Source organism: Anabrus simplex, chromosome 1 (genome assembly GCF_040414725.1).
Source record: "Anabrus simplex isolate iqAnaSimp1 chromosome 1, ASM4041472v1, whole genome shotgun sequence".
Classification (NCBI taxonomy): domain Eukaryota; kingdom Metazoa; phylum Arthropoda; class Insecta; order Orthoptera; family Tettigoniidae; genus Anabrus; species Anabrus simplex.
This window is the reverse complement of record NC_090265.1, coordinates 606,516,851-606,539,752: the sequence shown is the minus strand read 5'-3', so window position 1 is coordinate 606,539,752 and position 22,902 is coordinate 606,516,851.

Sequence of the window (22,902 nt, the reverse complement as noted above, 5' to 3'; positions counted from 1 at the left end):
CAACCTAGTTAGGAACACGCAATAGTGAATGCAACCCTTGACATAAGGGTGGCGACAGGAAAGGTATACGGCCGTAGTATTGGGCCAAATAATTTTGAAAAAGTCAGGATTAATAATAATAATAATAATAATAATAATAATAATAATAATAATAATAATAATAATAATATATCGTGCCGCTATTGCTAGCCTGGCGCAGCCCTTGTAAGGCAGCCCCTCTGATGAGGAAGGGTGGGTGGTAAGTATCTTGTATGAGAAATTGTGTGTTCATGTAACATAAGTTAGTGCTGTGTTTGGTGTACGAGTTGCAGGGGTGTTGGAGACGGCACAAATACCTAGTCCCCGAGCCAAATGAATTAACCATTTAATATTAAAATTCATCTACCCGGCCGGGAATTGAACCCAGGACACAGAGGACCGAAAGCCAAAGACACTTAACTCTTAGTCATAGAACTGGACTTGTAAAGTCGTCCATAAGCATGCATGTCTACTACATTACCAATACTACCTTCTTATTAGTATTCTTCTTTGTCTGCCGCTTTTCTCACACCTGTGGGGTCGCGGATGCGAACTTTGGCGCACATGTGGATGTAACCCTGTTTTACGGCCGGATGCCCTTCCAGACGCCAACACTATATGGAGGGATGTAATCACTATTGCGTGTTTCTGTGGTGGTTGGGAGCGTAGTGTGTTGTATGAATATGAAGAGGAAAGTGTCAGGAGAGAATAATTAATCAGAGACGATTAAAAAATCCCCGACCCGCTTTGGAATCGAACCCGGGACCCTCTGAACCGAAGGCCTCAACGCTGACCATTCAGCCAATGAGTCGGACACATTACCTATACTACTAAGTTCGTCATATTTCCGTCGGCCGATGCCCGTCATCAAATTGTTGAAAATTTCTATATAAAGCAATTAAGGAATTCAAAACACATGTTGAGCTTTAGAAGACGAGCTATTTATAAATAAAGGATTGTTTGTGAAGACTTAATTATTTCATTTTACCCTCTCAACGAAAGCAACACAATTTTTTAAAATACAATTAACTTTCATATTATTTGAGTCTGTAAGTTCGGAGAGTATGACAGAGATTCTTATGACATTTTTTGCTCAAAATATCTTCAGGAATTAGTTCCTAAGTGGCGGCAACTTCTCACGAATCACCCTGAGTAGCCACATCAGTACCAAATCATTTTTTATTTGCCTTGTTCAATATGAAAAAAGAAACAATTTTTCTCAGACATCTCAATAGTAGTTCGTGATACCAGAAAATGAACTGAATAAAATTATTCAAAACATGTTTCCTTCAACTTTTGTTGGGCTATATGCACTATTTTTGAAAATGAACCATTATGGAAATATCTGCAAAAATCACTTAAGAGATCCATTTATAACAGGGCCTCTCAAACGCACAAATCTCACGCGTGCAAACCGAGGCGCAGAGGTTCTGAGCACCGTGCATCGGTCCGACTCGGCTCAGTTCAGACCAGCGTTTTATCTCGGGGCGACTCGGATACGCTGGCTCAACTCGGCTCGGATTACTGAAGCGCTGGAAAGCAAGTGAGGAAGGGGGAGGAGACAGGTGGAGCGAGCGAGACAGACGTAGGGAAAGAGAGAGACAGTGCTATTGTACAAGCTCGAGGAGTTGGGGTCTGCACTCTCGTCAACCTAGCGAAGTCGTCTTTTGCACGTGCCGTGCAATACGCCGGTGCGTGCACTCTGAGAGGCCCTGCTCTATAATCCAATTCTGTTTAAGAATAACCTAGTTTTCTTTCCAATATTCCTTCAACTCAAACGCCAATATTCATGCAACTAATTTCAGCGGATTTGGCGTGAAACTTTCACAAAGAAAGCAGACAAAATTGAATCATAAAGTGAAATTTATTATGATTCAAGGTAAGCTCAACGTTAAAAAAACCAAGAATATTAACATATGGAAAAAAAAAATATATGAAGTACTTACTGTATTTTAATGTTCGCCTCTGTGGTGTAGTGGTTAGTGTGATTAGCTACCACCTTCGGAGACCCGGGTTCGATTCCAGGCTCTGCCATGAAATTTGAAAAGTGGTACGAGGGCTGGAACGCGGTCGACTCAGCCTCGGGAAGTTAATTCAGTAGAGGGGATTCGATTCCCACCTCAGCCATTCTCGATGTGGTTTTCCGTGATTTTCCACTTCTCTCCAGGTAAATGCCGGGATGGTAACTAACTTAAGGTCACGACCGCTTCCTTCCTTTTCCTTACCTACCCCTTCCAACCTTCCCATCCCCCACACATGCCTCTGCTCAGCATAGTAGGTGAGGCCTCCTGGGCGAGGTACTGGTCCTCATCCCCAGTTGTATCCTGATCAAAATTTCCCACGCTTCAGGACACTGCCCTTGAGGCAGTAGAGATGGGATCTCTCCATGGACGGTCAACGGTCTGAGAAAGGAAGACATACTCGTATTTTAATGCTATTTGTTCTTAAGGCTCGTTGACATCATTATTTACAAAATAAGCCTTTATAGATACAGTTTTGCCTGTACAGTAGAGTCTCGATAATTCAAGGTGGACGGGATCGAGACTACCTCAAACTATAGAAAAATCGGACTTACGAAATTACATGAAAAAGCCTCTGTACACAAATAAATTACTTTCATGGTAGTAAAGGAAACGAAGTAACTACATATTGCCTTATACTAAAAGAAATTGTCAAGTGTTTTTTTTGAAAAAAACATTCTTAAAGGTCTAGTTCAGCGGTGATGAAAACAACACCCATTTTTTTAAATGGTAAAATATCTTCTGTTTTAACGAACTGCACTGTTTCTGAGCAACAATGTCACGCCACCGTCTAAACAGCAGGTTGTCCGTCGGGGTCGCTTCGGGCTGTTGTTAGACATAATGCTGCCTCTGGTGCGAAGGATAGGGAGGGTTTCCTAGAGTCGTATTTTCTCTTAAACCGAGTGAGTTATCCATGCTGTTAGGGTGGCACAGTTGTGAGCTTGCTTTCGGAAGATAGAGTGTTCGAATGCAACTGTCGGTAGCCCTGAAGATGGGTTTTCGTGGTTTCCCATGTTCACACCAGGCAAATGTGGGGGCTGTACCTTAATTAAGTCCATGGCCGCTTCCTTCACAATCTCTTTCCCATCCTTCCATCGCCTAAAACTTTCGAGGTGTTAGTGCGATGTTAAACTACTAGGAAAAAAAGTCCTCTTAAAACAATAATTATCACCACTGTAGGGGAACTGCTAGACTGCATTCAAGGACAGTCTCCCGTGTACTGCGTTCAGCTTTCGCCCCGTGTAAGACACTCGCACTCTGAAAACTGACGGACCGAGCGAGTTGGCCATGCAGTTAGGGCCGCGTAGTTGTGAGCTTGCATTCGGGACAGGGCGGATTCGAATCCCAGCGTCGGCAGCCCTGAAGATGGTTTTTCGTTGTTTCCCATTTTCACACCAGACAAATGTGGGGACGTACCTTAATTAAGGCCATAGCCGCTTCCTTCCCAACACTCTCCCATCCCAAATCCTTCAATGTGTTAGTGCGATGTTAGCATCTAGCAAGAAACAAAAACAAAACAAAAAACTAACGATTTATTATTGTTAATTCCATTTTTTCAGCTTAAATTTATGGGAATATCGAACTATCGAGACTCGAAATACCGAGACTCTACTTTTGATAACACGATACCAAATTAAACAATAAATCACGGTTAATGAAATAGTCTTTCAGTATCACGAAACCTTTACACTGAGAGAACAAAATAAATCATCTCTTACTTATTTGGCTGAATGGTCAGCATACTGGATTTCGCTTCAGAGAGCCCAGGTTCGATTTCCAGCCAGGTTGCGTATTTTAACTGCCTGTGGCAGTGGCGGCGCGTGACGTTTTGAAAAGTGTTACCACACACCTTCTGAAAGTATATCTATCTAAATCGTCCACACCGTCTCTTTTCCAGGCATTTTTTTTTTCTGAGGAAATAGAATACATGGCCAACAGCACAGTTTATTCATTTTTGCACAACCACATAACCAACCAGATCTATGTACCACGAGTCACTGTTGCGCCATCAAATCTCTCTGCTACTAACTTTTCACCACACTGAAATTTTTGTAGCTTTCCAAGGAGATGTTTAGAGAGGGAAACAGCAGAACGGTCGCCGCTTACATCACCGAATCTCAAAAATTTCTTGAATTTCGCCTTCGGAACTAACATATCTAAATACAGTGAGAGATGTGTCCTGTTAGAAACGTCTGCACTTTCATCCAAAATAACGGAAATAAAGTTTGCTTTCTTAACCTTGTCTTTAATTTCGGTGGTCATAAAAGTAGCTATGGAGTCAATAATATTTTTTTGAATGTCAGATGAAAGTCCTGAGAAAACTGTAGATGTTTCTAAGTGGTGTCGAAATGCCATCTTTCTTAGCAATTAACATTAGTAACTCCCTGTAGTCCGCTTCTGTGGTGTAGTGGCTAGCTGCCAACCCCGGAGGCCAGGGTTCGATTCCTGGCTCTGCCACGAAATTTGAAAATTGGTACGAGGGCTGGAACGGGGTCCACTCAGCCTCGAGAGGTCAACTGAGTGGAGGGGGTTCTATTCCCACCTCAGCCATCCTCGAAGTAGTTTTCCGTGGTTTCTCATTTCTCCTCCAGGCAAATGCCGGGATGGTACCTAACTTAAGGCCACGGCTGCTTCCTTCACTCTTCCTTGTCTATCCCTTCCAATCTTCCCATTTCCCCCCACAAGGCCCCTCTTCAGCACAGCAGGCGAGGCCGCCTGGGCGAGGTATTGGTCCTCCTCCTCAGTTTCATTCCCGACCCGATGTTTGAGTTCCAGGACACTGCCCTTGAGCCGGTAGAGGTGGGATCCCTCGCTGAGCCCGAGGGAAAAACCAACCCTGGAGGGTAAACAGATTGAGAAAGAAAGAAAGAAAGAAAGAAAGAAACTCACTGTAATTACCCACGTCTGATATCAGATTCTTCAGAGTCTAGATGACCACTGAAAGGTAATTCTTGCTTTGAAAGAAAACACACAATGTTGATAATATATCTGTTATTTTTACTAGCTCATTATGCTCGTCAATTTTCTTTCTGTGAACTGTACTCTATTCTGGGCCTTCCGAACTGAATCATATCTTTTTTTTTTTATTATCATATCATCAACAGCGACGACGTGTGCTTGAGACGTGGCGTCTCTTTGAAACTCCTCAAACTATATAAATTAACCACAGCGTCTTTATTCCAAGCATCCTTTCCTGAGGAAAATGGAACACACGGCCAACAATACAGTTTATTAATTTTTGCACAACCACGTAACCAATCTAGATCAATGTACCACGAGTCATAAAAATACCGTACTGTTCTTTTCGATTCCTTGACCGATTTTTTAAAGGAAGGCGTGGGTCTACCTTTTTCAATTATGTTTTTCTGTTCTTTAAAAGTTCTTAACGAAAATGGCGTGCTCATTAAGCTTTCTATTATAACTTAATTTCGAGGTGGAAGTGACAACACTCATTTTAATGTTTAATGCGTTATGCAGTTCTATAGGCTGTCCTTACCTGACTACCTGACATACATTCACACTTTAACAAGAAAAGCCACATCGTATTATAATAGAAAGCAATAACAATAATATAGTAATGCACTGTTGAACGCGGTGGAAAGAACGGACAGTACAGCTCAGCACCGACGTTATAAGCTTTTGTTTCCACTTTCCGTTGTGGTAACACGACCGGAGAACGTAGCAGGATACATCTCTGTGTAGAGGGAAGAGGTGCCTTGCTCGCGCAGGCACAGTAATACTCGCCAAGCTATTAAAAGAGATTCAAAGCGTAACCTCTGCATGGAGTGGTAACAGCCTCTCGCTCAGCTTTGACGGTGATGATCTACTTCAATAAGAGTTCTCGCGGCACATCCAGGCGAAGAAACAAGAATATTAAGTATTAGTATTAAAAGAATATTCGATTTTTATATTTTCAAACTGTTACCAGTGGACACTAGCACGCTTCGAGACTGGCCTCTAGCTCGAGGAATTTGTTTGTGTTTGTCTCAATGTATTCTTCTTCATCTGAACACAGCACACTATCAGCCACCTCAGAAATTATCAATAATGTATAGACTACATTCTATCACGTAAGATTGGTGTCGGTTAGGGCATCCAGTCATAAAACTGGGCCAAATACATCAATTGTCGATTCTAATAAATAGTGAAAAAGATCAAGAAGAAGAAGAAAAATCATAATTGACACGAATTGATGAGGCACTTCCTGGCTCCTTAGCAGCTTATAATTTGAGACCCCTCAAGATCCCAAACGCAGCCCGAGTGGAGAGAACGGTAAGGTTCCGAAACTGAGGCTCAGAAAGCAAACCATTTTTTTTAACCAGTGGAAAAACATTTCTTTTTCAAAGGTTGCATTTTCCATCAGTTAGTATTGTGCGATGAAAGAGATATCCACATCACATTATTTAATGCAGACATACTTCCATCGTGCTACATTTAGGAGCTTAATATTTGCTAGTACCGGTATTTAACTGTTCTTACCTGCAAGCTATTTACTGACTTGATAGATGTACAGTACGATGGATTCTTTACCAGCAGTAAATTGAATGTGGCTGTTCCAGATAGAACTTCAGCAAAGGGGTAGAAAGAGTCAGTCAGTGTTCCCAGACTGTTGTTGGAAAGAGTGATTGGATTTTTCAGAGTGTTTCCTGGAAAACTGTCTCGGTGCAATACCTGGAGAGCCCGGTAAATTGATTTTGGAAATATTTACGGAGGAAGAAAAAAATCGTGCAAAATATGAAAAATCCCGCTATTTTAAAAGCGAAACTATGAAGATTTTAATGAAATATAAACATTTTCCCAATATACGAAATATTAAAAGGAATCGTGTGAATTTCATTCCGCACATTACAAATCACACACCACAGTATTTGCTTTACGTCGCACTGACACAGACAGGTCTTATGATGACAATATGATAGTAAAGGGCTAGGACAGAAAAGGAGGTGACCGTGGCCTAAAGGAAGGTGTCTGCTGTGAAAAAAAAGAAACAACGGAAAAGCAGCCTCAGAGCTTCCGATAGTGGGATTCGAATACCCTCTCCCGAATGCACACTCACAGTTACGTGACTCAATCCGCGTAGCCAACTCACTCGGTACATTGCAAATCGTTAAATATCCTTGTTCTCATAGCGCTAGCAGCCACTAAGTAAACTTTTGTGATAGGATGGAAAATAAATGTATACCTCTTAAAGTCAAACAGTTTCTGAAATCCCTCACTGAATATGGCTTCGAAAGAGAACATGCTTTTTAATGAAATGTGCATTCAATATCTATTAAAATGGAGTAACCCTAGAATTTAAGTGTTTCCAATGGATGAAGCTTCATAGTATGAAAAATATTAAGTATGAACATATTCTTCTTTGTCTCGAGTATTTGCAATCTAACGGTGTGGAGATAGACGATTCTAAAAATTTTGACCAATTCTGCAATGTTTAGAATTACATCAGGAGTTCCAAAATTGATGAACATGTAACATTAGATAAGAAGTGGTGTGAATTTTTCGAATGTAGTCCTGATATCGAAACATGTAGTGCACTGCCTAAAATTTGACACTTTTATTTCGCTATTCGAGGATGAAATCCAACCGTTGAAAGAGTGTTTTCTCTGCTTAATTTACGGTAGTCAGAAGAAAGAAACCGTTTTCTGACCGAGTCGGTTAATATAATAAGACTGAAGTACAACTTTAAAAACATGCATTGTGGAGAGTTGTACAATTACTCATTACAAGAATACAATTCGTCTTTGTTGTCGAAAGTGGCTGCAGTCGGTAAGTATCAGCAGAAAATAGCTGTCCCCAGCATCCCTGCAACTCGCACACTATGCTCTACCACAATAACACAGTTACATGGCAGATGCCGCCCACAGTCATCGGAGGGTCTGCCTTACAAGGTCTGCACTCGGCTAGAAATAGCCACACAAAATTATTATTATTATTATTATTATTATTATTATTATTATTATTATTATACACTTTGTATTTTAAAATTAAAATTCCGTTTGTCTTTCAATTTTATGAAAATTCCTCCTTTTAATAAGAATTTGTCCTCCATTTGAAAATTTAGAGTTGGCCACCCTCCCTCAGATCCAGTTAAAAGTCCCTGACCTGGTCGGGGATGTAACCGGAGGCCGCCGGATAAGAAGCAGATCCGCTAAAGGGGCCAGCCCGAACCCTGTATCAGCTAATTCTAAAAGGCTTCCCTTTATCAATAATAATTAGACTATATATAATAATTTAGGACACATTAAGGTCGCTGTATACAAATACTTACCTCTTTTCATCAATAAGATGTTGGTACTTGTTGATGGCTTCACCTTTACACGCATTTTGTTGGAGGCAAATACAACGTGTCCGCTCTGAGCCGTCAACGTCCAAGAAATTGACGCACAGTGAGATCATTACTAGAAAAATGTATCGCTTCTTCATAGCATGAAGTTCGACTCTTCGCGTCATTGACTAATATGATACGAGCGTCATTCTAATCAACACAGCACTGCTCTCTCAGTGCTCTGCAGCCTGAAGAGTGTGTAGTCTCGAGCACGGCAAAGCGGTGCAGCCAATCATACATGAGAAGTCTATCAGGCGTAATTCACATTCGAAACTTATGCTCGTTGCCCACGCTAAAATGTTACCGTATCGGCCAAACTTTTGACACAAATTTGGTGATTGAGTTTTCTGCCTCCCTTCTTGCATTTCTATCGTGATACATTGGCCTTTGAACCTCACACAAACACTAACAGCTTTCTCAGTCCACCCAGATCCTGTCATTTTAGAAGTGTTTCTTTATGTTTACATACAAGGTTTCACCTGCATCGTAGCACCAGCATCATCGTCACGTCAGCTTTGTTAATTGGTTAGTTTCGCAAAATTAATTTTACGGAATAAAACATGTCCTATTTTATGAAAAGTTTTATCAAAGGTTTTAATTTGACCGTGAGCAGCTGAAAATTTATAAAATTAAATTACTGTACAATAAATTTTAAGAAAATTTTACCGTGAGCAACAGGCAATTACAAGCTACTACAACTCTTTCTATTCCTTCCTTCAGCCCCTCTATGGGTCAGGTGACAACCTCCGGACCCGTAAATCGCGGGTTCAAATTTCGGAAATCCGGTAGGGTTAGTCGGATTTTTGAAGGGCGGGATGAAGTCCATTGGATACTCTATGTCGTACGATGTCGGCATGTAAAAGATCTCTGGTAACTTTCTCGGTGTGCACCAGAAAAAATTAAGATTTAAAATATCATCCATAGATCGCCCAGCGGAGATCTGGTTTACTCTGCCATTTGGTTGAGTAAAATGGAACGTCAAAATTGACGCGCGTTTAACCTAAAAGGCGTCACATTAGAATTCCTACACACGTTAGAAGAAGCCGTGAAAAGTGTTCAGATGTTCCGTTTTAGGTGGGACAGGCTCTCGATTTTTACAAATGTCCCGCTTTCGCAAAATTTACTGTAGTTTAAATTTCCCGCTTTCCAATATATATTCCTAGATGACGGCACAGCTCTCTTTGATTGATTCAGTTTTATGTTAAATTAATTATTTGATAGATGATAAAGTTACTGTGTGGAATAACTCTTAATTACCTGCTTACAAACTATGGGCAGAGTAATTTGTGACCTGAGATCAAAGAACGCGAGGCAGTATTGTGCAGTCCCCAAGTGCTAATTCTCCTGTAGAAAGAGTGCGTGTGTTTTCTATCCTTGTGCGGTTTCTCTACGGGGTCATGTATGAAGTCGGTTTTACGGCAGGGTGCCCTTCTTGACACCAACTTCATCGGAGGAGTTAATGGGAGTTTTTGCCAATCAACAAAATACAGTATGGACCCCTGAAAAGATTAAAGTTTCACTCTTTAGCCTCAAGAGTGCGACAGGCCTTGGCAGCCGGCACAATTCCTATCCTCGCCGCAAGATGGGGCTTCATTCATTCCATCCCTGACCCGGTCACTGACTGGAAAACAGGTTGTAGGATTTCAGTCATTTTCTCTAGCCTCAACGCTATACACGGCACTCGGTTTTCAATACCTACTTGCACACACAAATATCGTTAACAGATACGTATAACACGTAAAAACCTTCAAAATGTAAATTAGCTTTGTGAACTGGTACACATACAGGGAATGTTAGTTACTAATAAACTGTTTGTTTATTTCGTAACAGTTCTTTTCTTTCTGTCTTTCTTTCTTTCTTTCTTTCTTTCTTTCTTTCTTTCTTTCTTTCTTTCTTTCTTTCTTTCTTAATCCGTTTACCGTCCAGGTTTGGTTTTTCCCTCGGACTCAGCGAGGGATCCCACCTCTACCGCCTTAAGGGCAGTGTTCTGGAGCGTGAGAGTTTGGGTCGGGGATACAACTAGCCAGGAGGACCGGTATCTCTATCAGCACATACATGCGAATCAAGTGTTGTGTAGTTGTGTGTGATTTATAAGACGCCAATGGCATTTCTCAGTGATCCAAGCTGACATAATGAAAGGAAATAGTTAATGAGTACATGAAAAATTGGCGCAACATTTCTGTGCTGTTATTGCGACAGTCTACGATGAATTTCTGACAATAGACAATGCGAGTTGTCTATGCTTATTCATAAAATGTTCAGGTCAATGAAAGGTCGGGGGCACGGAAAGAAAAGGCTATAAGTATTCAGTGAAATTGTCATTAATGAGACAAATTTCATGAACCGTAGTTGCATCCATGCATGAACATTGCTCGAAGAAAAAAGAGCTACTGTGGAATTGCCGCCGGGTATTTGTAATAGAAGGCTTCTTCTTCTTCTTCTTCTTCTTCTTCTTCTTCTTCTTCTTCTTCTTCTTCTTCTTCTTAATCTGTTTACTTTCCAGGGTTGGTTTTACCTCGGACTCAGCGAGGGATCTCACCTCTACCGCCTCAAGGGCAGTGTCCTGGAGCGTGAGATATTGGGTCGGGCGATACAACTGGGGAGAATGACCGGTACCTCGCCCAGGCGGCCCAACCTGCTATGCTGAACAGGGGGCTTGCCGGGGGATGGGAAGACTGGAAATGATAGACAAGGAAGAGGGAAGGAAGCGGCCCTGGCCTTAAGTTAGGTACCATCCCGGCATTTGTCTTGAGGAGAAGTGGGAAACCACGGAAAACCACTTCCAGGATGGCTGAGGTGGGAATCGAACCCACCTCTACTCATTTGACTTCCCGAGGCTGATTGGACCCCGTTCCAGCGCTCGTACCACTTTTCGAATCTCGCGGCAGAGCCGGGAATCGAACCTGGACCTCCGGGGGGGGGGGGGTGGCAGGTAATCACACTAACCACTACACCACAGAGGCGGTAGAAGACTTATTACTGGACCACAAGTGCCGATAGGTAAAACGATGACTGTAATTGATCCGTTTAATTAGAACTTCCGTAATAATAATGTTACTACTACGACTACTGCCACTGCTACTACTACTACTACTACTACTAATAATAATAATAATAATAATAATAATAATAATAATAATAATAATAATAATGTCTTTACGGTTCCACTAACTAAATTTCACGGTTTTCGGAGGCGCTCAGGTGCCAGAATTTTTTACCGCAGTATTTCTTTAGTGCAAATAAATCTACAGACACGAGACTGGCGTATTTGAGGACCTTCAAATACCACCGAACTGAGCCGCCATCGAACCTGCCAAGGTGGGATTAGAAGACCAGCGCTCTATCGTCCGAGCCACTCAGGCCGACATTAGAGCTTAGAGTAAGTTGGTCGTGCGGTTAAGGGAGCGCAGCTATGAGCTTGCATTCTGGAGATAGTGGGTTCGAAATCCATTGTCGGCAACCGGGAAGATGGTGTTCCGTGGTTTCCCATTTTCACTCCAGGGACTGTACATTAAGGCCTCGAATGCTTCCTTCCCACTTATATCCCTTTTCCCTCCCTTCTTCACCGTAAGACCTATTTGTGTCGGTGCGACGTAAAACAATTATCGGTAATTTCGGAGACATGTCCGCAATTATAAGATTAATAATAATTAGGAACTGTTGACAGTTCACTACTTTCTTTAGAGTTTTCCGACAGATTGGGAGCTACGGAGTATGAGTGGGGCGATTAACACTTATTTTCATAATAGTAATAATAGACTAACACAGTTATAATAATAATAATAATAATAATAATAATAATAATAATAATAATAATAATAATAATAATAATAATAATAATAATAATGCTAGTGGCTTTACGTCGCACCGACACAGATAGGTCTTATGGCGACAATGGGATAGAAAAGGCCTAGGAGTTGGAAGGAAGTGGCCGTGGCCTTAATTTAAGGTACAGCCCCAGCATTTGCCAGGTGTGAAAATGGGAAACCAACCAAGGAAAACCATCTTCAGGGTTGTCGACAGTGGGATTCGAACCCACTATCTCCCGTATGCAAGCTCACAGCCGCGCGCTCCTAACCGCACGGTAATAATAATATTATAATAATCTATAATATTATAAAAGGAAGAGTGTGTGTGTGTGTGTGTGTGTGTGTGTGTGTGTGTGTGTGTGTGTGTGTGTGTGTGCGATGCCCAGCAAAATCTACAGCACGTAGAGATCTGAAATTTTGAACATAGGTAGATGGAAAGGGGTCCGAATGCACCTCGAAGCCGGAATTTTCATTTTCGCTTTCGTTGGTGAGTTATGAACGGAAAACCATCGGAAAAGGTGGATTGGGATATGACAATCCAACGTGCTGTCACCAAGATTAAATGCATAGAGTCGCTGTCGCTAGGCAACGTACATAAGATAGGTAGAGAACACAACATTCAAGGAGCCATTTTACGTCCAGGACGTAGGAAGCTGTTTTTGGTCTTATATGGTGGGAGGGCATATGATTCGTCCGTCGGATCGGGACGTTAAGTCTTGAGCTATTCGAGAGGAGTGGGCTAGGTGCCGGCGCCGGGTTTCATCCTCTTTATTCTTGCTATCATATATCATGTCATTCATTTCTTTCAACAAGCAACTTTTACAAGAATTACCCGATGTTCTACACAGTTACAAGTCTATCGACTACACGGCAGAGCTTCGAAAGACCTGGAGTCACCTGGGGTACCCTCGACATCTTAGAGGGGACAATTGTGGCACCAATTATCCTTCTTAAGTATAAGACCTGCCCTCTGCAATGAACACGATTCTGAAACATGACTAATATTATTGAAGCCATTCTCGTGATTGGGCATGCCGCGAGCGAAGTAATATTCATTCCTCGGATTCGAATAATTTCTTCGGATATACAGTTTAAGTTTAGATGTCTGCAGTGTTCAAAATAAAATAAATAATGTAATAATAAAGCAAGCATAATCTTCTTCTTCTTACTATATTACTATATATCAAAATGTATGTATGTATGTATGTATGTATGTATGTATGTATGTATGTATGTATGTATGTATGTATGTATGTATGTATGTATGTATGTATTTATGTATGTATGTATGTAAATGACACATCTCCTCCTAAACCACTGGAGCAATTTCAATCAAATTTTGAACACTTATTATTTGCTATCTGAAAACGAGCACTGTGGGGGTAAGCCACCACTAGCCCCCTTAGGGGTGGGGGGTTAGGGGGTTCATGTAAAAACATAATAGAAAATAGTGTCGAATCCAAAATTTTTGGGGTCGCTGATGTGAATAGTGGCACTTCGGATTTTTTAAAAGTCAAATTTCTGCTCCCATTTGGGTGGGGGGCAAGGGGGGGACTGATGATGGATGTATGTGTGTAAATGACACATCTCCTCCTAAACCACTGGAGCAATTTCAATCAAATTATGAAACTTATTCTTTGCTATCTGGAAACGTGCACTGTGGGGGTACGCCACTTCTAGCCCCCCTTAGGGGTGGGGGTTAGGGGGTCAGGAAAAATAATCGAAAATACTGTCGAATACATAGTTTTCGGGGTCGTCGAGGTGAATTGTACACTCCGGATTTTTAGTATCAGGAGAACCACGTGGGTGTAAAACAGCCCAGGAAACCTTAGGGGCGGTGGGGGGGACAAGGGGTCAGATATACAAATTAACGAAAATAGTGTCGAATCCATACTTTTCGGGGTCGCTGAGATGAATAGTGACACTCCGGGTTTTTTTAAAGTCCAAGTTCAGCCCCCTTTGGAGGGTGAGGGGGACTGATATCTAAAAATAAACGAAAATGGATGTATGTATGTATGTATGTATGTATGTATGTATGTATGTATGTATGTATGTATGTATGTATGTATGTTTGTAAATGATCCATCTCCTTCTAAACCACTGGAGCAATTTCAGTCAAATTTTGAACACGTATTATTTGCTATCCGGAGACGAGCACTGTGAGGGTAAGCCACCTCTAACCCCCTTAGGAGTGGGGGGTTAGGGGGATCAGGTGAAAAATAATCGAAAGTGTCAAATCCGTAGTTTTTGGGGTCGCTGAGGTGAATAGTGACACTCCCGATTTTCTAAAGTCAAATTTCTGCTCCCATTTATAGTAATCGCCACGTAACGAAATACCCCAGAAAGTAAATCTCGCCGCCCGATGCTCTTCTTTTCTCTTTTTTGTAATGGCTGATCACTGCTGCCAACCTGCCTGGTTACATATTAAAATCACCAGACATAACCATAACAAACTAACCTCAATGTAAACACCGATAATAAATGTTTCCCTACCCTAGTAAATGATAAAAGTTAAGATGAAATAAATCAAGATATTCATAATTAAGTCGGTTTCCACGCTCAATGAGAAATTTAGGAAATAAACACCCTTTCTCACTCAAATTAATGTTACATATATCTGTCTTTATTTTGATATGCAGTAGGCGTACTATAACCATATTCTTGAAAATAGGGGCGTGTTAAACGATGCAATTTGTTTAATAAGTCTTTGCAGTGTGATTTTCGAAAGTCCAATGACTTCCCTTTCTTTTGCGCGAACATTTCCTTCTCTCTTCAATACCGGTAACCAGTAGCCTAAGGAGAGAGATTGGGCATATTTTCAGCCTGCAGGCTGGTTATATCTTCACGGTTATCAGGAAACATATAGGAATACTAATGTGCCAAGCTACGTGAACGGAAATTAGGTCAGCTTCAAGCTCACTGCAGAATTGAATATTAGTTCTACTATCTAATTCTATCGTTTTCACATACACCGAGGTGCCAGTATTTCGTCCCGCAAGAGTTCTTTATGTACCAGTAGATCTAGACATGAGGCTGGAGTATTTGAGCACTTTCAAATACCGCCGAACTCGAATCCGCCAACCTGAGCTAGTCATACATTCTCTCCTTCACTCGCTTAAAATAATGTTAAACATTTCCTGCCTTTATTCTGATTCTGATGTATGCATTACTATAACTGCATTCTTAAAGGAAGGGGGGAGGAAATATAGATTGAATAATTCATTGCGATTTCTGCAAGTTCAAGGACTTACCACATAAGACATATGTCCTTCCTTTTAATAATAATGCTAACAGCTTTACATCCCACTAAGAACTTTTACGGTTTTCGGCATTTGGCATTTAAAACATATTTTCAGCTTACAAGTTGGTGTATCTCAAGCTTTCAACATTACGGAAACCAATGTACAGGAGCACTATGAGTCAAACAACATTACCAGATTTTTACATATATATTGGCTTAAATCACATAAAGACAGGTTGTGATGCAAGAATTGGATAGGAAAGAGGGCTAGGATTTAAAATGTAAATAAGCGTACAGACACAGCACTAGCCTGAAATGAAAATGACGGGCAAAAAGAAACTTCAGACCTGCCAACTGTGGGGTTCGAATACATCACCATCTCCTGAAACCAAGCTAACAGCAATGTGATCAAACTGCACAGCCAGTTCACTCAGTTTCCTATGACGCGTAATAGGCCTACCACATGGGCGACCCACTTACCTGTATATGGATCTTCAATTCTTCAATTATACATGTATGCAAAAACATTATGCACCTTAGTAAGAGGTACTTCCCTAGTTGAATCTCTGATTGGTGCACGTATAACAAATATGTTTGGGAAGAAATACTTTTATTTTATATTTATTTATATCATAAAGAAGTCATGTTGTCATAGCAAAACGAATACGCAACGAAGAAATGAATCCGAAGAGATAAGCATTATTTTACTGCATTAAATATTAGTTTATTTACATGTTAAGCGATATGTAGTAGTAATAATAATAACAACAACAAACGTGTGCAATAAGGAAAAAGGAAATAAATACAAGTAAATATAAATATAATTTACAACATTTAGAGCCATTCCATGGTCACTGAATTACAAAGCAGGGGTATGAATAAACAAACATAATAAACATGAATACTAATATTTAAAAAGCAAAAAGCAAAGTCATCTCCGTACAAACCATGAAAGCCATTGGAAGGGGGGAAGGTGAAGGCTTCCACTATCCATGACGTTGGCACTTGGTGGGGTGGGGTGGAGTGGTTAGCTCAACGCATGACCGCCTTTGCCCCCAATAGTTAACTGGTACTCATTTATCATACGCAAAACATTCCTTCCAAATTACGTTAAACCTCTGTCACTCATTATTATTATTATTATTATTATTATTATTATTATTATTATTATTATTATTATTATTATTATTAATAATAATAAATTGCAAATGGGAAATACCCCGGTGGCAACGGTCACTTACAGTAATGTGATAATAAAGTTAACATAATTACCCAACTACAACAAACAAACAAACAAACAAACAACAAGAGTACAAGAAGCAGATATATGGAAGGAAAATGTAACAAGAATTACTGCTAGTTTAATATTCTAAATCGAGCAACATCATATACAAATTCACACACAACTTAAATATTTACAGTGCTTAACAATTTGGCTTACAATATTATAGGTTGACCTTACTACTAGCTTAACATTATAAGTGATAATAAAGTGAAGTTAAACCGTAATTACCCTACAACAACAACAACATTACAACAAGCAAGAAATACTACTAATTTAACTTTCTAAATCCAGTGTCATTATATACATATTCACACACAAGTATTTCCAGTACTTAACACAACAAATTACAATACTATAGATTGAACTTACTACTAGCTTAACACTACAAGTGATAATAAAGTTAAATCATACTACCCAACAACTACAACAACTCAAGTACAAAAAGGAATTCCATGGAAAAAAATATTATAAGAAATACTACTAGTCATTCTAAATCCAGCATCATGTACAGTTTCATACACAATTTAATTATTTCCAATACTTGCTACTATGGCTTACAAAACTATAGATTGAGCTTACTACTAGCTTAACGTTACAAGTGATGATAAAATAAAGTTATAAACATTGTTAATTAACCAAGAACAACAACAATTACAAAAACATGAGTACAGCAAGCACTTCCCTGGAAAGAGAATACCACAAGAAAAAGCCTCCCAGTTTCACAATCGAAACCAAGCAGAAAATCACAAATTCAGTGCCCGTAATTTACAACTTTTACTTTTCATTTTACACAAATGGTCTTCTTAAATGACTTGATACCAGAAGGGAATCTATCAAAGACTGCCGCAGGTAATATATTCCAATCCCTTATGGTCCTGTTGACGAAGGAAAACTTGCCCACATCCGTATGCTGGTTTCTGGCCCTAATTTTATGCTTATGATAATTTCTCGATAAGTATGAGGGAGGTTATAACCTATTCCTAATACAACTCCAAGCAGCCCTTCCCGTATAGCTCTTATAAAGACCACACAGGCGAGCTCTAGTTCTTCTAGATTCAAGACTTTCCCAATTAATGGTATTCCTTCTATTCCCAGTTACGAAACGCATCGCTCTTCTTTGAACTTTCTCTAGGGAATTTATTAAACCAATATGCAGATCCATATTCGAGAATGGGTCTTACAACGTATTTATAAGGTTTATTTAAACCTACTAGGGTAGTGAGCACATAAATAAGAATTCCAATGAAAGTATTTTCCTTCTGGACCTTCATGCCAGACAGATATTTTTTTTAACAAATTTTTTTTCACTATAATATGATTTATCTATAGAGCAAAACCGCTATGCAGTGTGCGTATCATAGCAATCGAGATGGAATTGGTAATGTACTATGTATCTGTAGAGCCTATATACAACATTATACAATTACTTCTAAAGTGAATTTCAGCTGTGTGACAACGCTGAAAAGACTATGGACTTAGAGATTGGCATTCCTGAAGAGGGTTTTCTACACTTTCCCATTTTCACACATTGATTCAAGAGTCTGTATTGACTTGTGACAAAACCACTGTATTCTTCCGAAAACCACTGATAGGGACAGGTTTGGTTGTGATCCACCGAAAACAAATTATAATGACCGGTTAGGTAGTGATCCATCGAAAACCACTGATTGTCGCAGGGTTAGGTTAGGTTCGACAGGATTTGTAATTGAGCGACTGTTGTCATTGAAAAAACTGTCGTGACGACTGAAGGCAATAAACATAAAACTGAATCCATTGGTCTACAAAGTTTTCATTCAGTAGATACGCTAGGAACTGGTGAACCAAAACCGTACATACAAAGTTTACAGGAATCAACAAAACAGGATATTAATTCGTGGTACTCACTGTTCTTTAAAGAGAAGAAATATCCTGTCAACAATAGCTGCAGTGAACATGCTTTTTCACTATTATTGTCTGGCCCCATGGCTAAATGGTTAGCGTGCTGGCCTTTGGTCACAGGGTGTGGGTTTGATTCTCGACAGGGTGGGGAATTTGAACCACCGTTGGTTAATTTCTCTGGCACGGGGGCTGGGTGTATGTCGTCTTCATCAACATTTCACTATTATTGTGTAAAATAGAAACTTACTAGTTTTGACAAGTACAGTATGTTCAACAGCGACTCCTGAATGATGACGGGCAGGATGTCCAACCTCACTAATCTATGTTCCAGACTATTTCTACTTAAAAAATTGTATTTGTCCTTTAATGTGATTTTGCAATTTTTGCTGAATATTTATGTGGCTGAAATGAAGGTGGATAAGCTTCATGGTCTCCTTTATATAGGAAGAATGTATCGTGGAAATTAAACTCAATTTCGGTTTCATGTACATTACAGTTTCTCTAAGATATATTGATAGTAATTCAGTCATGTACGACGACGATGTATTTCATGGTAAAGACAGCTGCCTCTGTGGATCAGTGGTAGAGTGACGGCCTCCGAATCCCAATATAGCGGGTTCAAACCCGGCAGAGGTAGTCGGATTTTTGAAGGGCAGAAAAAAGTCCATTCGACACTTCATGTCGTACGATGTCGGCATGTAAAAGATCTCTGGTGACACATTTGGTGTTTACCCGACAAAATTCATTAAATCTCAGCCACAGACGCCCAAGAGAGTTTCGGTTTACTCGGTCTGCCATCTAGTGGGCCTAAGAGTATAACGGAACGTCAAAATTGATGAGCAGACAGCCAGATGGCGTCAACTTGAAATGTCTGCACATGGTAGCTGAGGCCATACGATTATTAATATTATTATTATTATTATTACTATTATGGTAAAGACGAATTACTTTGCAATGCTATCTATCTTAATGGTAATGTACTATGTACCTCTACTAGTGTAGGCTACTGAGTGCTTGATTCGAAGCAGTGTATCGATTCATTCAAGTGTCCGAGTGAATCGATTCACAGGAACGGCAAGCTCACGGCACACAAATCATGCACAATCACGGCTCAGTGAGCCACACGACACACACGGCTCCTTATAGGCACACTGGACACTGGCGGGGAGTCGAGCTTTCGCTGCAGCGAGCCACAGTGAATCATGGCACACTGAAAGAATCGTACGCAGTCATGGATCAGTGAGACACAACACACACACGGTTCATTATCGGTACACTGGACATTGGCGGGGAGCCGAACTTCCTCTGAAGCAATACCATGACGAATATAAGAACCAAGTGTGATGACTCATCGAGTTCAGGCGCGCCCCGCCAGGCAGCGCTAGAGTTTGGTAGCTCCACAATACCTATCAGCTGGTCTTAGGAATGGTGACACAGGAAACGTATTACTCCGTAACTGATCAGTATATACACTGTCTTTTATATTTAAAAAATGAGAGATTACAATTAAAATACCACGGCAGAGAACAATGGAAAAATATACACGGAAATAAGAGCTACGACTTTCATCACATGTTGCGAAAAGCACAAGGTACTCGAGTGTATATATACATAAATGACAAAACTCCCAACATATTAAAAAACACCCATGAACTATTTAATACTCTACTTACAATCTCAGTTTGTCGGTTACTGGACGTTCGAAAGCTTGCGTGAAGATTTGGCGGATGTTCGAGATTGTAAATCTCGCCGGATTTCTTTCATTCTGAAGAATAATCGGCACTTCAGATAATGATAAACAAGGCTGGGGAATATATTCATAACATGTTGAAGACAACAGCCAGCACCTGAAGGATCAACTGAAATTTTGTCTATAGAATCGATAAAATCAAAAAATATTTCGCTCCACATCGATTTTGAGTTCAGTTTTTCACTACATACTTTCTCGGCCTGGAAAAGAATGTCACATATACTTTTCGAAGGGCGTGTTAAAAACGCTTCATTATTGCTTGAACCGTAGTCTTTTATTTCGGAGAGAACTGAAAATGTACTATGATTATTATCACGTAGAGAATGGGCACAGGGCGAACACTTAAAAAATTTAGAAGAGTGCTTAACAACGTACCCAGCCAAATGGTTCACTAAAGTGTTTCGAACTGTGTATTTCTAACCTGCTTCTCCAATAAATTAATTCTCGATTTTGCTGAGTTTAGACTGGATCTAGCTCGAATTAAATTTTGATTAGCATTTTTAGGCGCCTTTTGAGCGATAATATTGTCTTTTCGGCATCAGAAAGCACACTAGAATAACCCAAATTTTGATCAACATTAGACTGACCTTTTAATTCTCTATTTGCTGCTACACTCCCGTCTTTCTTCTTCTCCTAGTGGTGTCTAGATTCTTCTTTCCTGTTGGGAGTTTCATGGGACTTAATCTCACTTGAAAGGTATTTCGGCAAATTAGGGAAAATATGAGGCACTGCTCCTGGACGTAATTTCTATCTCTCATGAGACATAACCACTTTTTCACCATTCACTATAAAGTTATCTGATTTTACTCTCAAATCATCAGAGAAATGAATTTGACAAATTCTACTATTACGCGTTAACACAGTATCCTTTCGTGGAAAAGCTCTGACCCATTTTTCAAATTTATTTCTATCCTTCGGTGATGAAAATAATTTTATACCATTAACTACTCTACCATAGCCTGACTTACAGCCAGGCACAAAACAGTACGGCATGTTGAACTATTAATTTAATCAGGCCACATAACACACGTGCTTCAAGTGCACAACACACAATGAACTGAGTTTAGGAACTGAAAGCAAAGGAAATTCAACTTGTTGACTTGAAATATCTCGTACGATAACATCTCCCGCACTTTTCCAACACATGGTTTGCCGCTCTATTGAAGTACGTGTTGGACACCGACGTTTGCAGTGCTCGCAGTGGCGGGTCCACAAACTACCACGCTATAACAGTTGAGTCATCACACTTGGTTCTTATATTCGTCATGGCAATACATACAGAGTCATGGTACACTGAAAAAATCGTATGCTATAATGGACTCTCGAGCTCAGCTCATTTGAAAATAATACCTATTCGCATCCACTGTCCTCTTCTTACAGGGAGTTTTAAACAATACATGGATTTATTTGCAGTGTTAAAAAGATAGAACACAATTCCAAAGTACCTAGGTTGTAAGTAGGTAGTCAATTAGGTTATTCTAATTACTGTATTAGTTTAATCAATCAGTATCTTTATAACTAGTTGACGTTCGACAATTTTTTAAACTCAGCTCTCTAGCCTCCACTCCTGGCTGAGTGGCTCAGACGGTCGAGGCGATGGCCTTCTGAACCCAACTTGGCAGGGCCGAGCTCAGTGCGGTGGTATTTGAAGGTGCTCAGCCTCATGTCAGTAGATTTACTGACACATAAAAGAGCCCCTGCAGGACTAAATTCCAGCACCTCGACGTCTCAAAAAAAACCTAAAAGTTGATAGTGGGACATAAAGCCAATAACATTATTATTTAGCCTACCCTATGACTATGAGTCATGCTCATGACCACTCGAAATTGTCTGTTTTATATTTGGAAGAACCACTCGGTATTCTCTTAGTTTGTATGTCGCTTCATTGCACAATACTTCAATAATCGAATCACGAGGTTACCGATGTACGTGGACAGTGAGTATGTAAGTAGACTGATGCAATAGCTTAAATAAATGATGTTTAATCAGAAAACCAGTGGGCTACTGTACATCTCCTGTAGCCTATACAAAATATGACGATTTTAAAAAAGCCTCTGCTGATAGAAAAAGACATTTTCAAAGATGACCGAGTTAGCTGGCCGTGCGTTTAGGGTCGCGTAGCTATGAGCTTGCATTCGGGGAATGGTGGGTTCAAATCCTACCGTCGGCAGCCGTTAAAATGGTTTTCGGTGGTTTCCCATTTTCACACCAGACACATGCTTGTGCTGTACCTTAATTAAGACCACGGCCGCTTCCTTCCCACTTCTAGCCCTTTCCTATCTCTTCTATCCTCTTTGTCGCCATAAGACCTGTCTATGTTGGTGCGACGTAAAGCAAATTGATTTATATTTAATATGTGGGCTACTTATTGTGGACACAGGTATTTTTATATGTAATTCTCTCTATATATATACAGTATACGTGAGTTGTGACTTTCAGAGAACTGTGGAAAACCATTAGATAGTGTATAAAATTTAAGTTATGTCAGTATTTTAACAGGCGTACAATGTTTACATCGTGTATTGGTGACAGAGTGCTGTCTCCCTCTCTCTCTCCCCCCCCCCTTGCCCGCTCC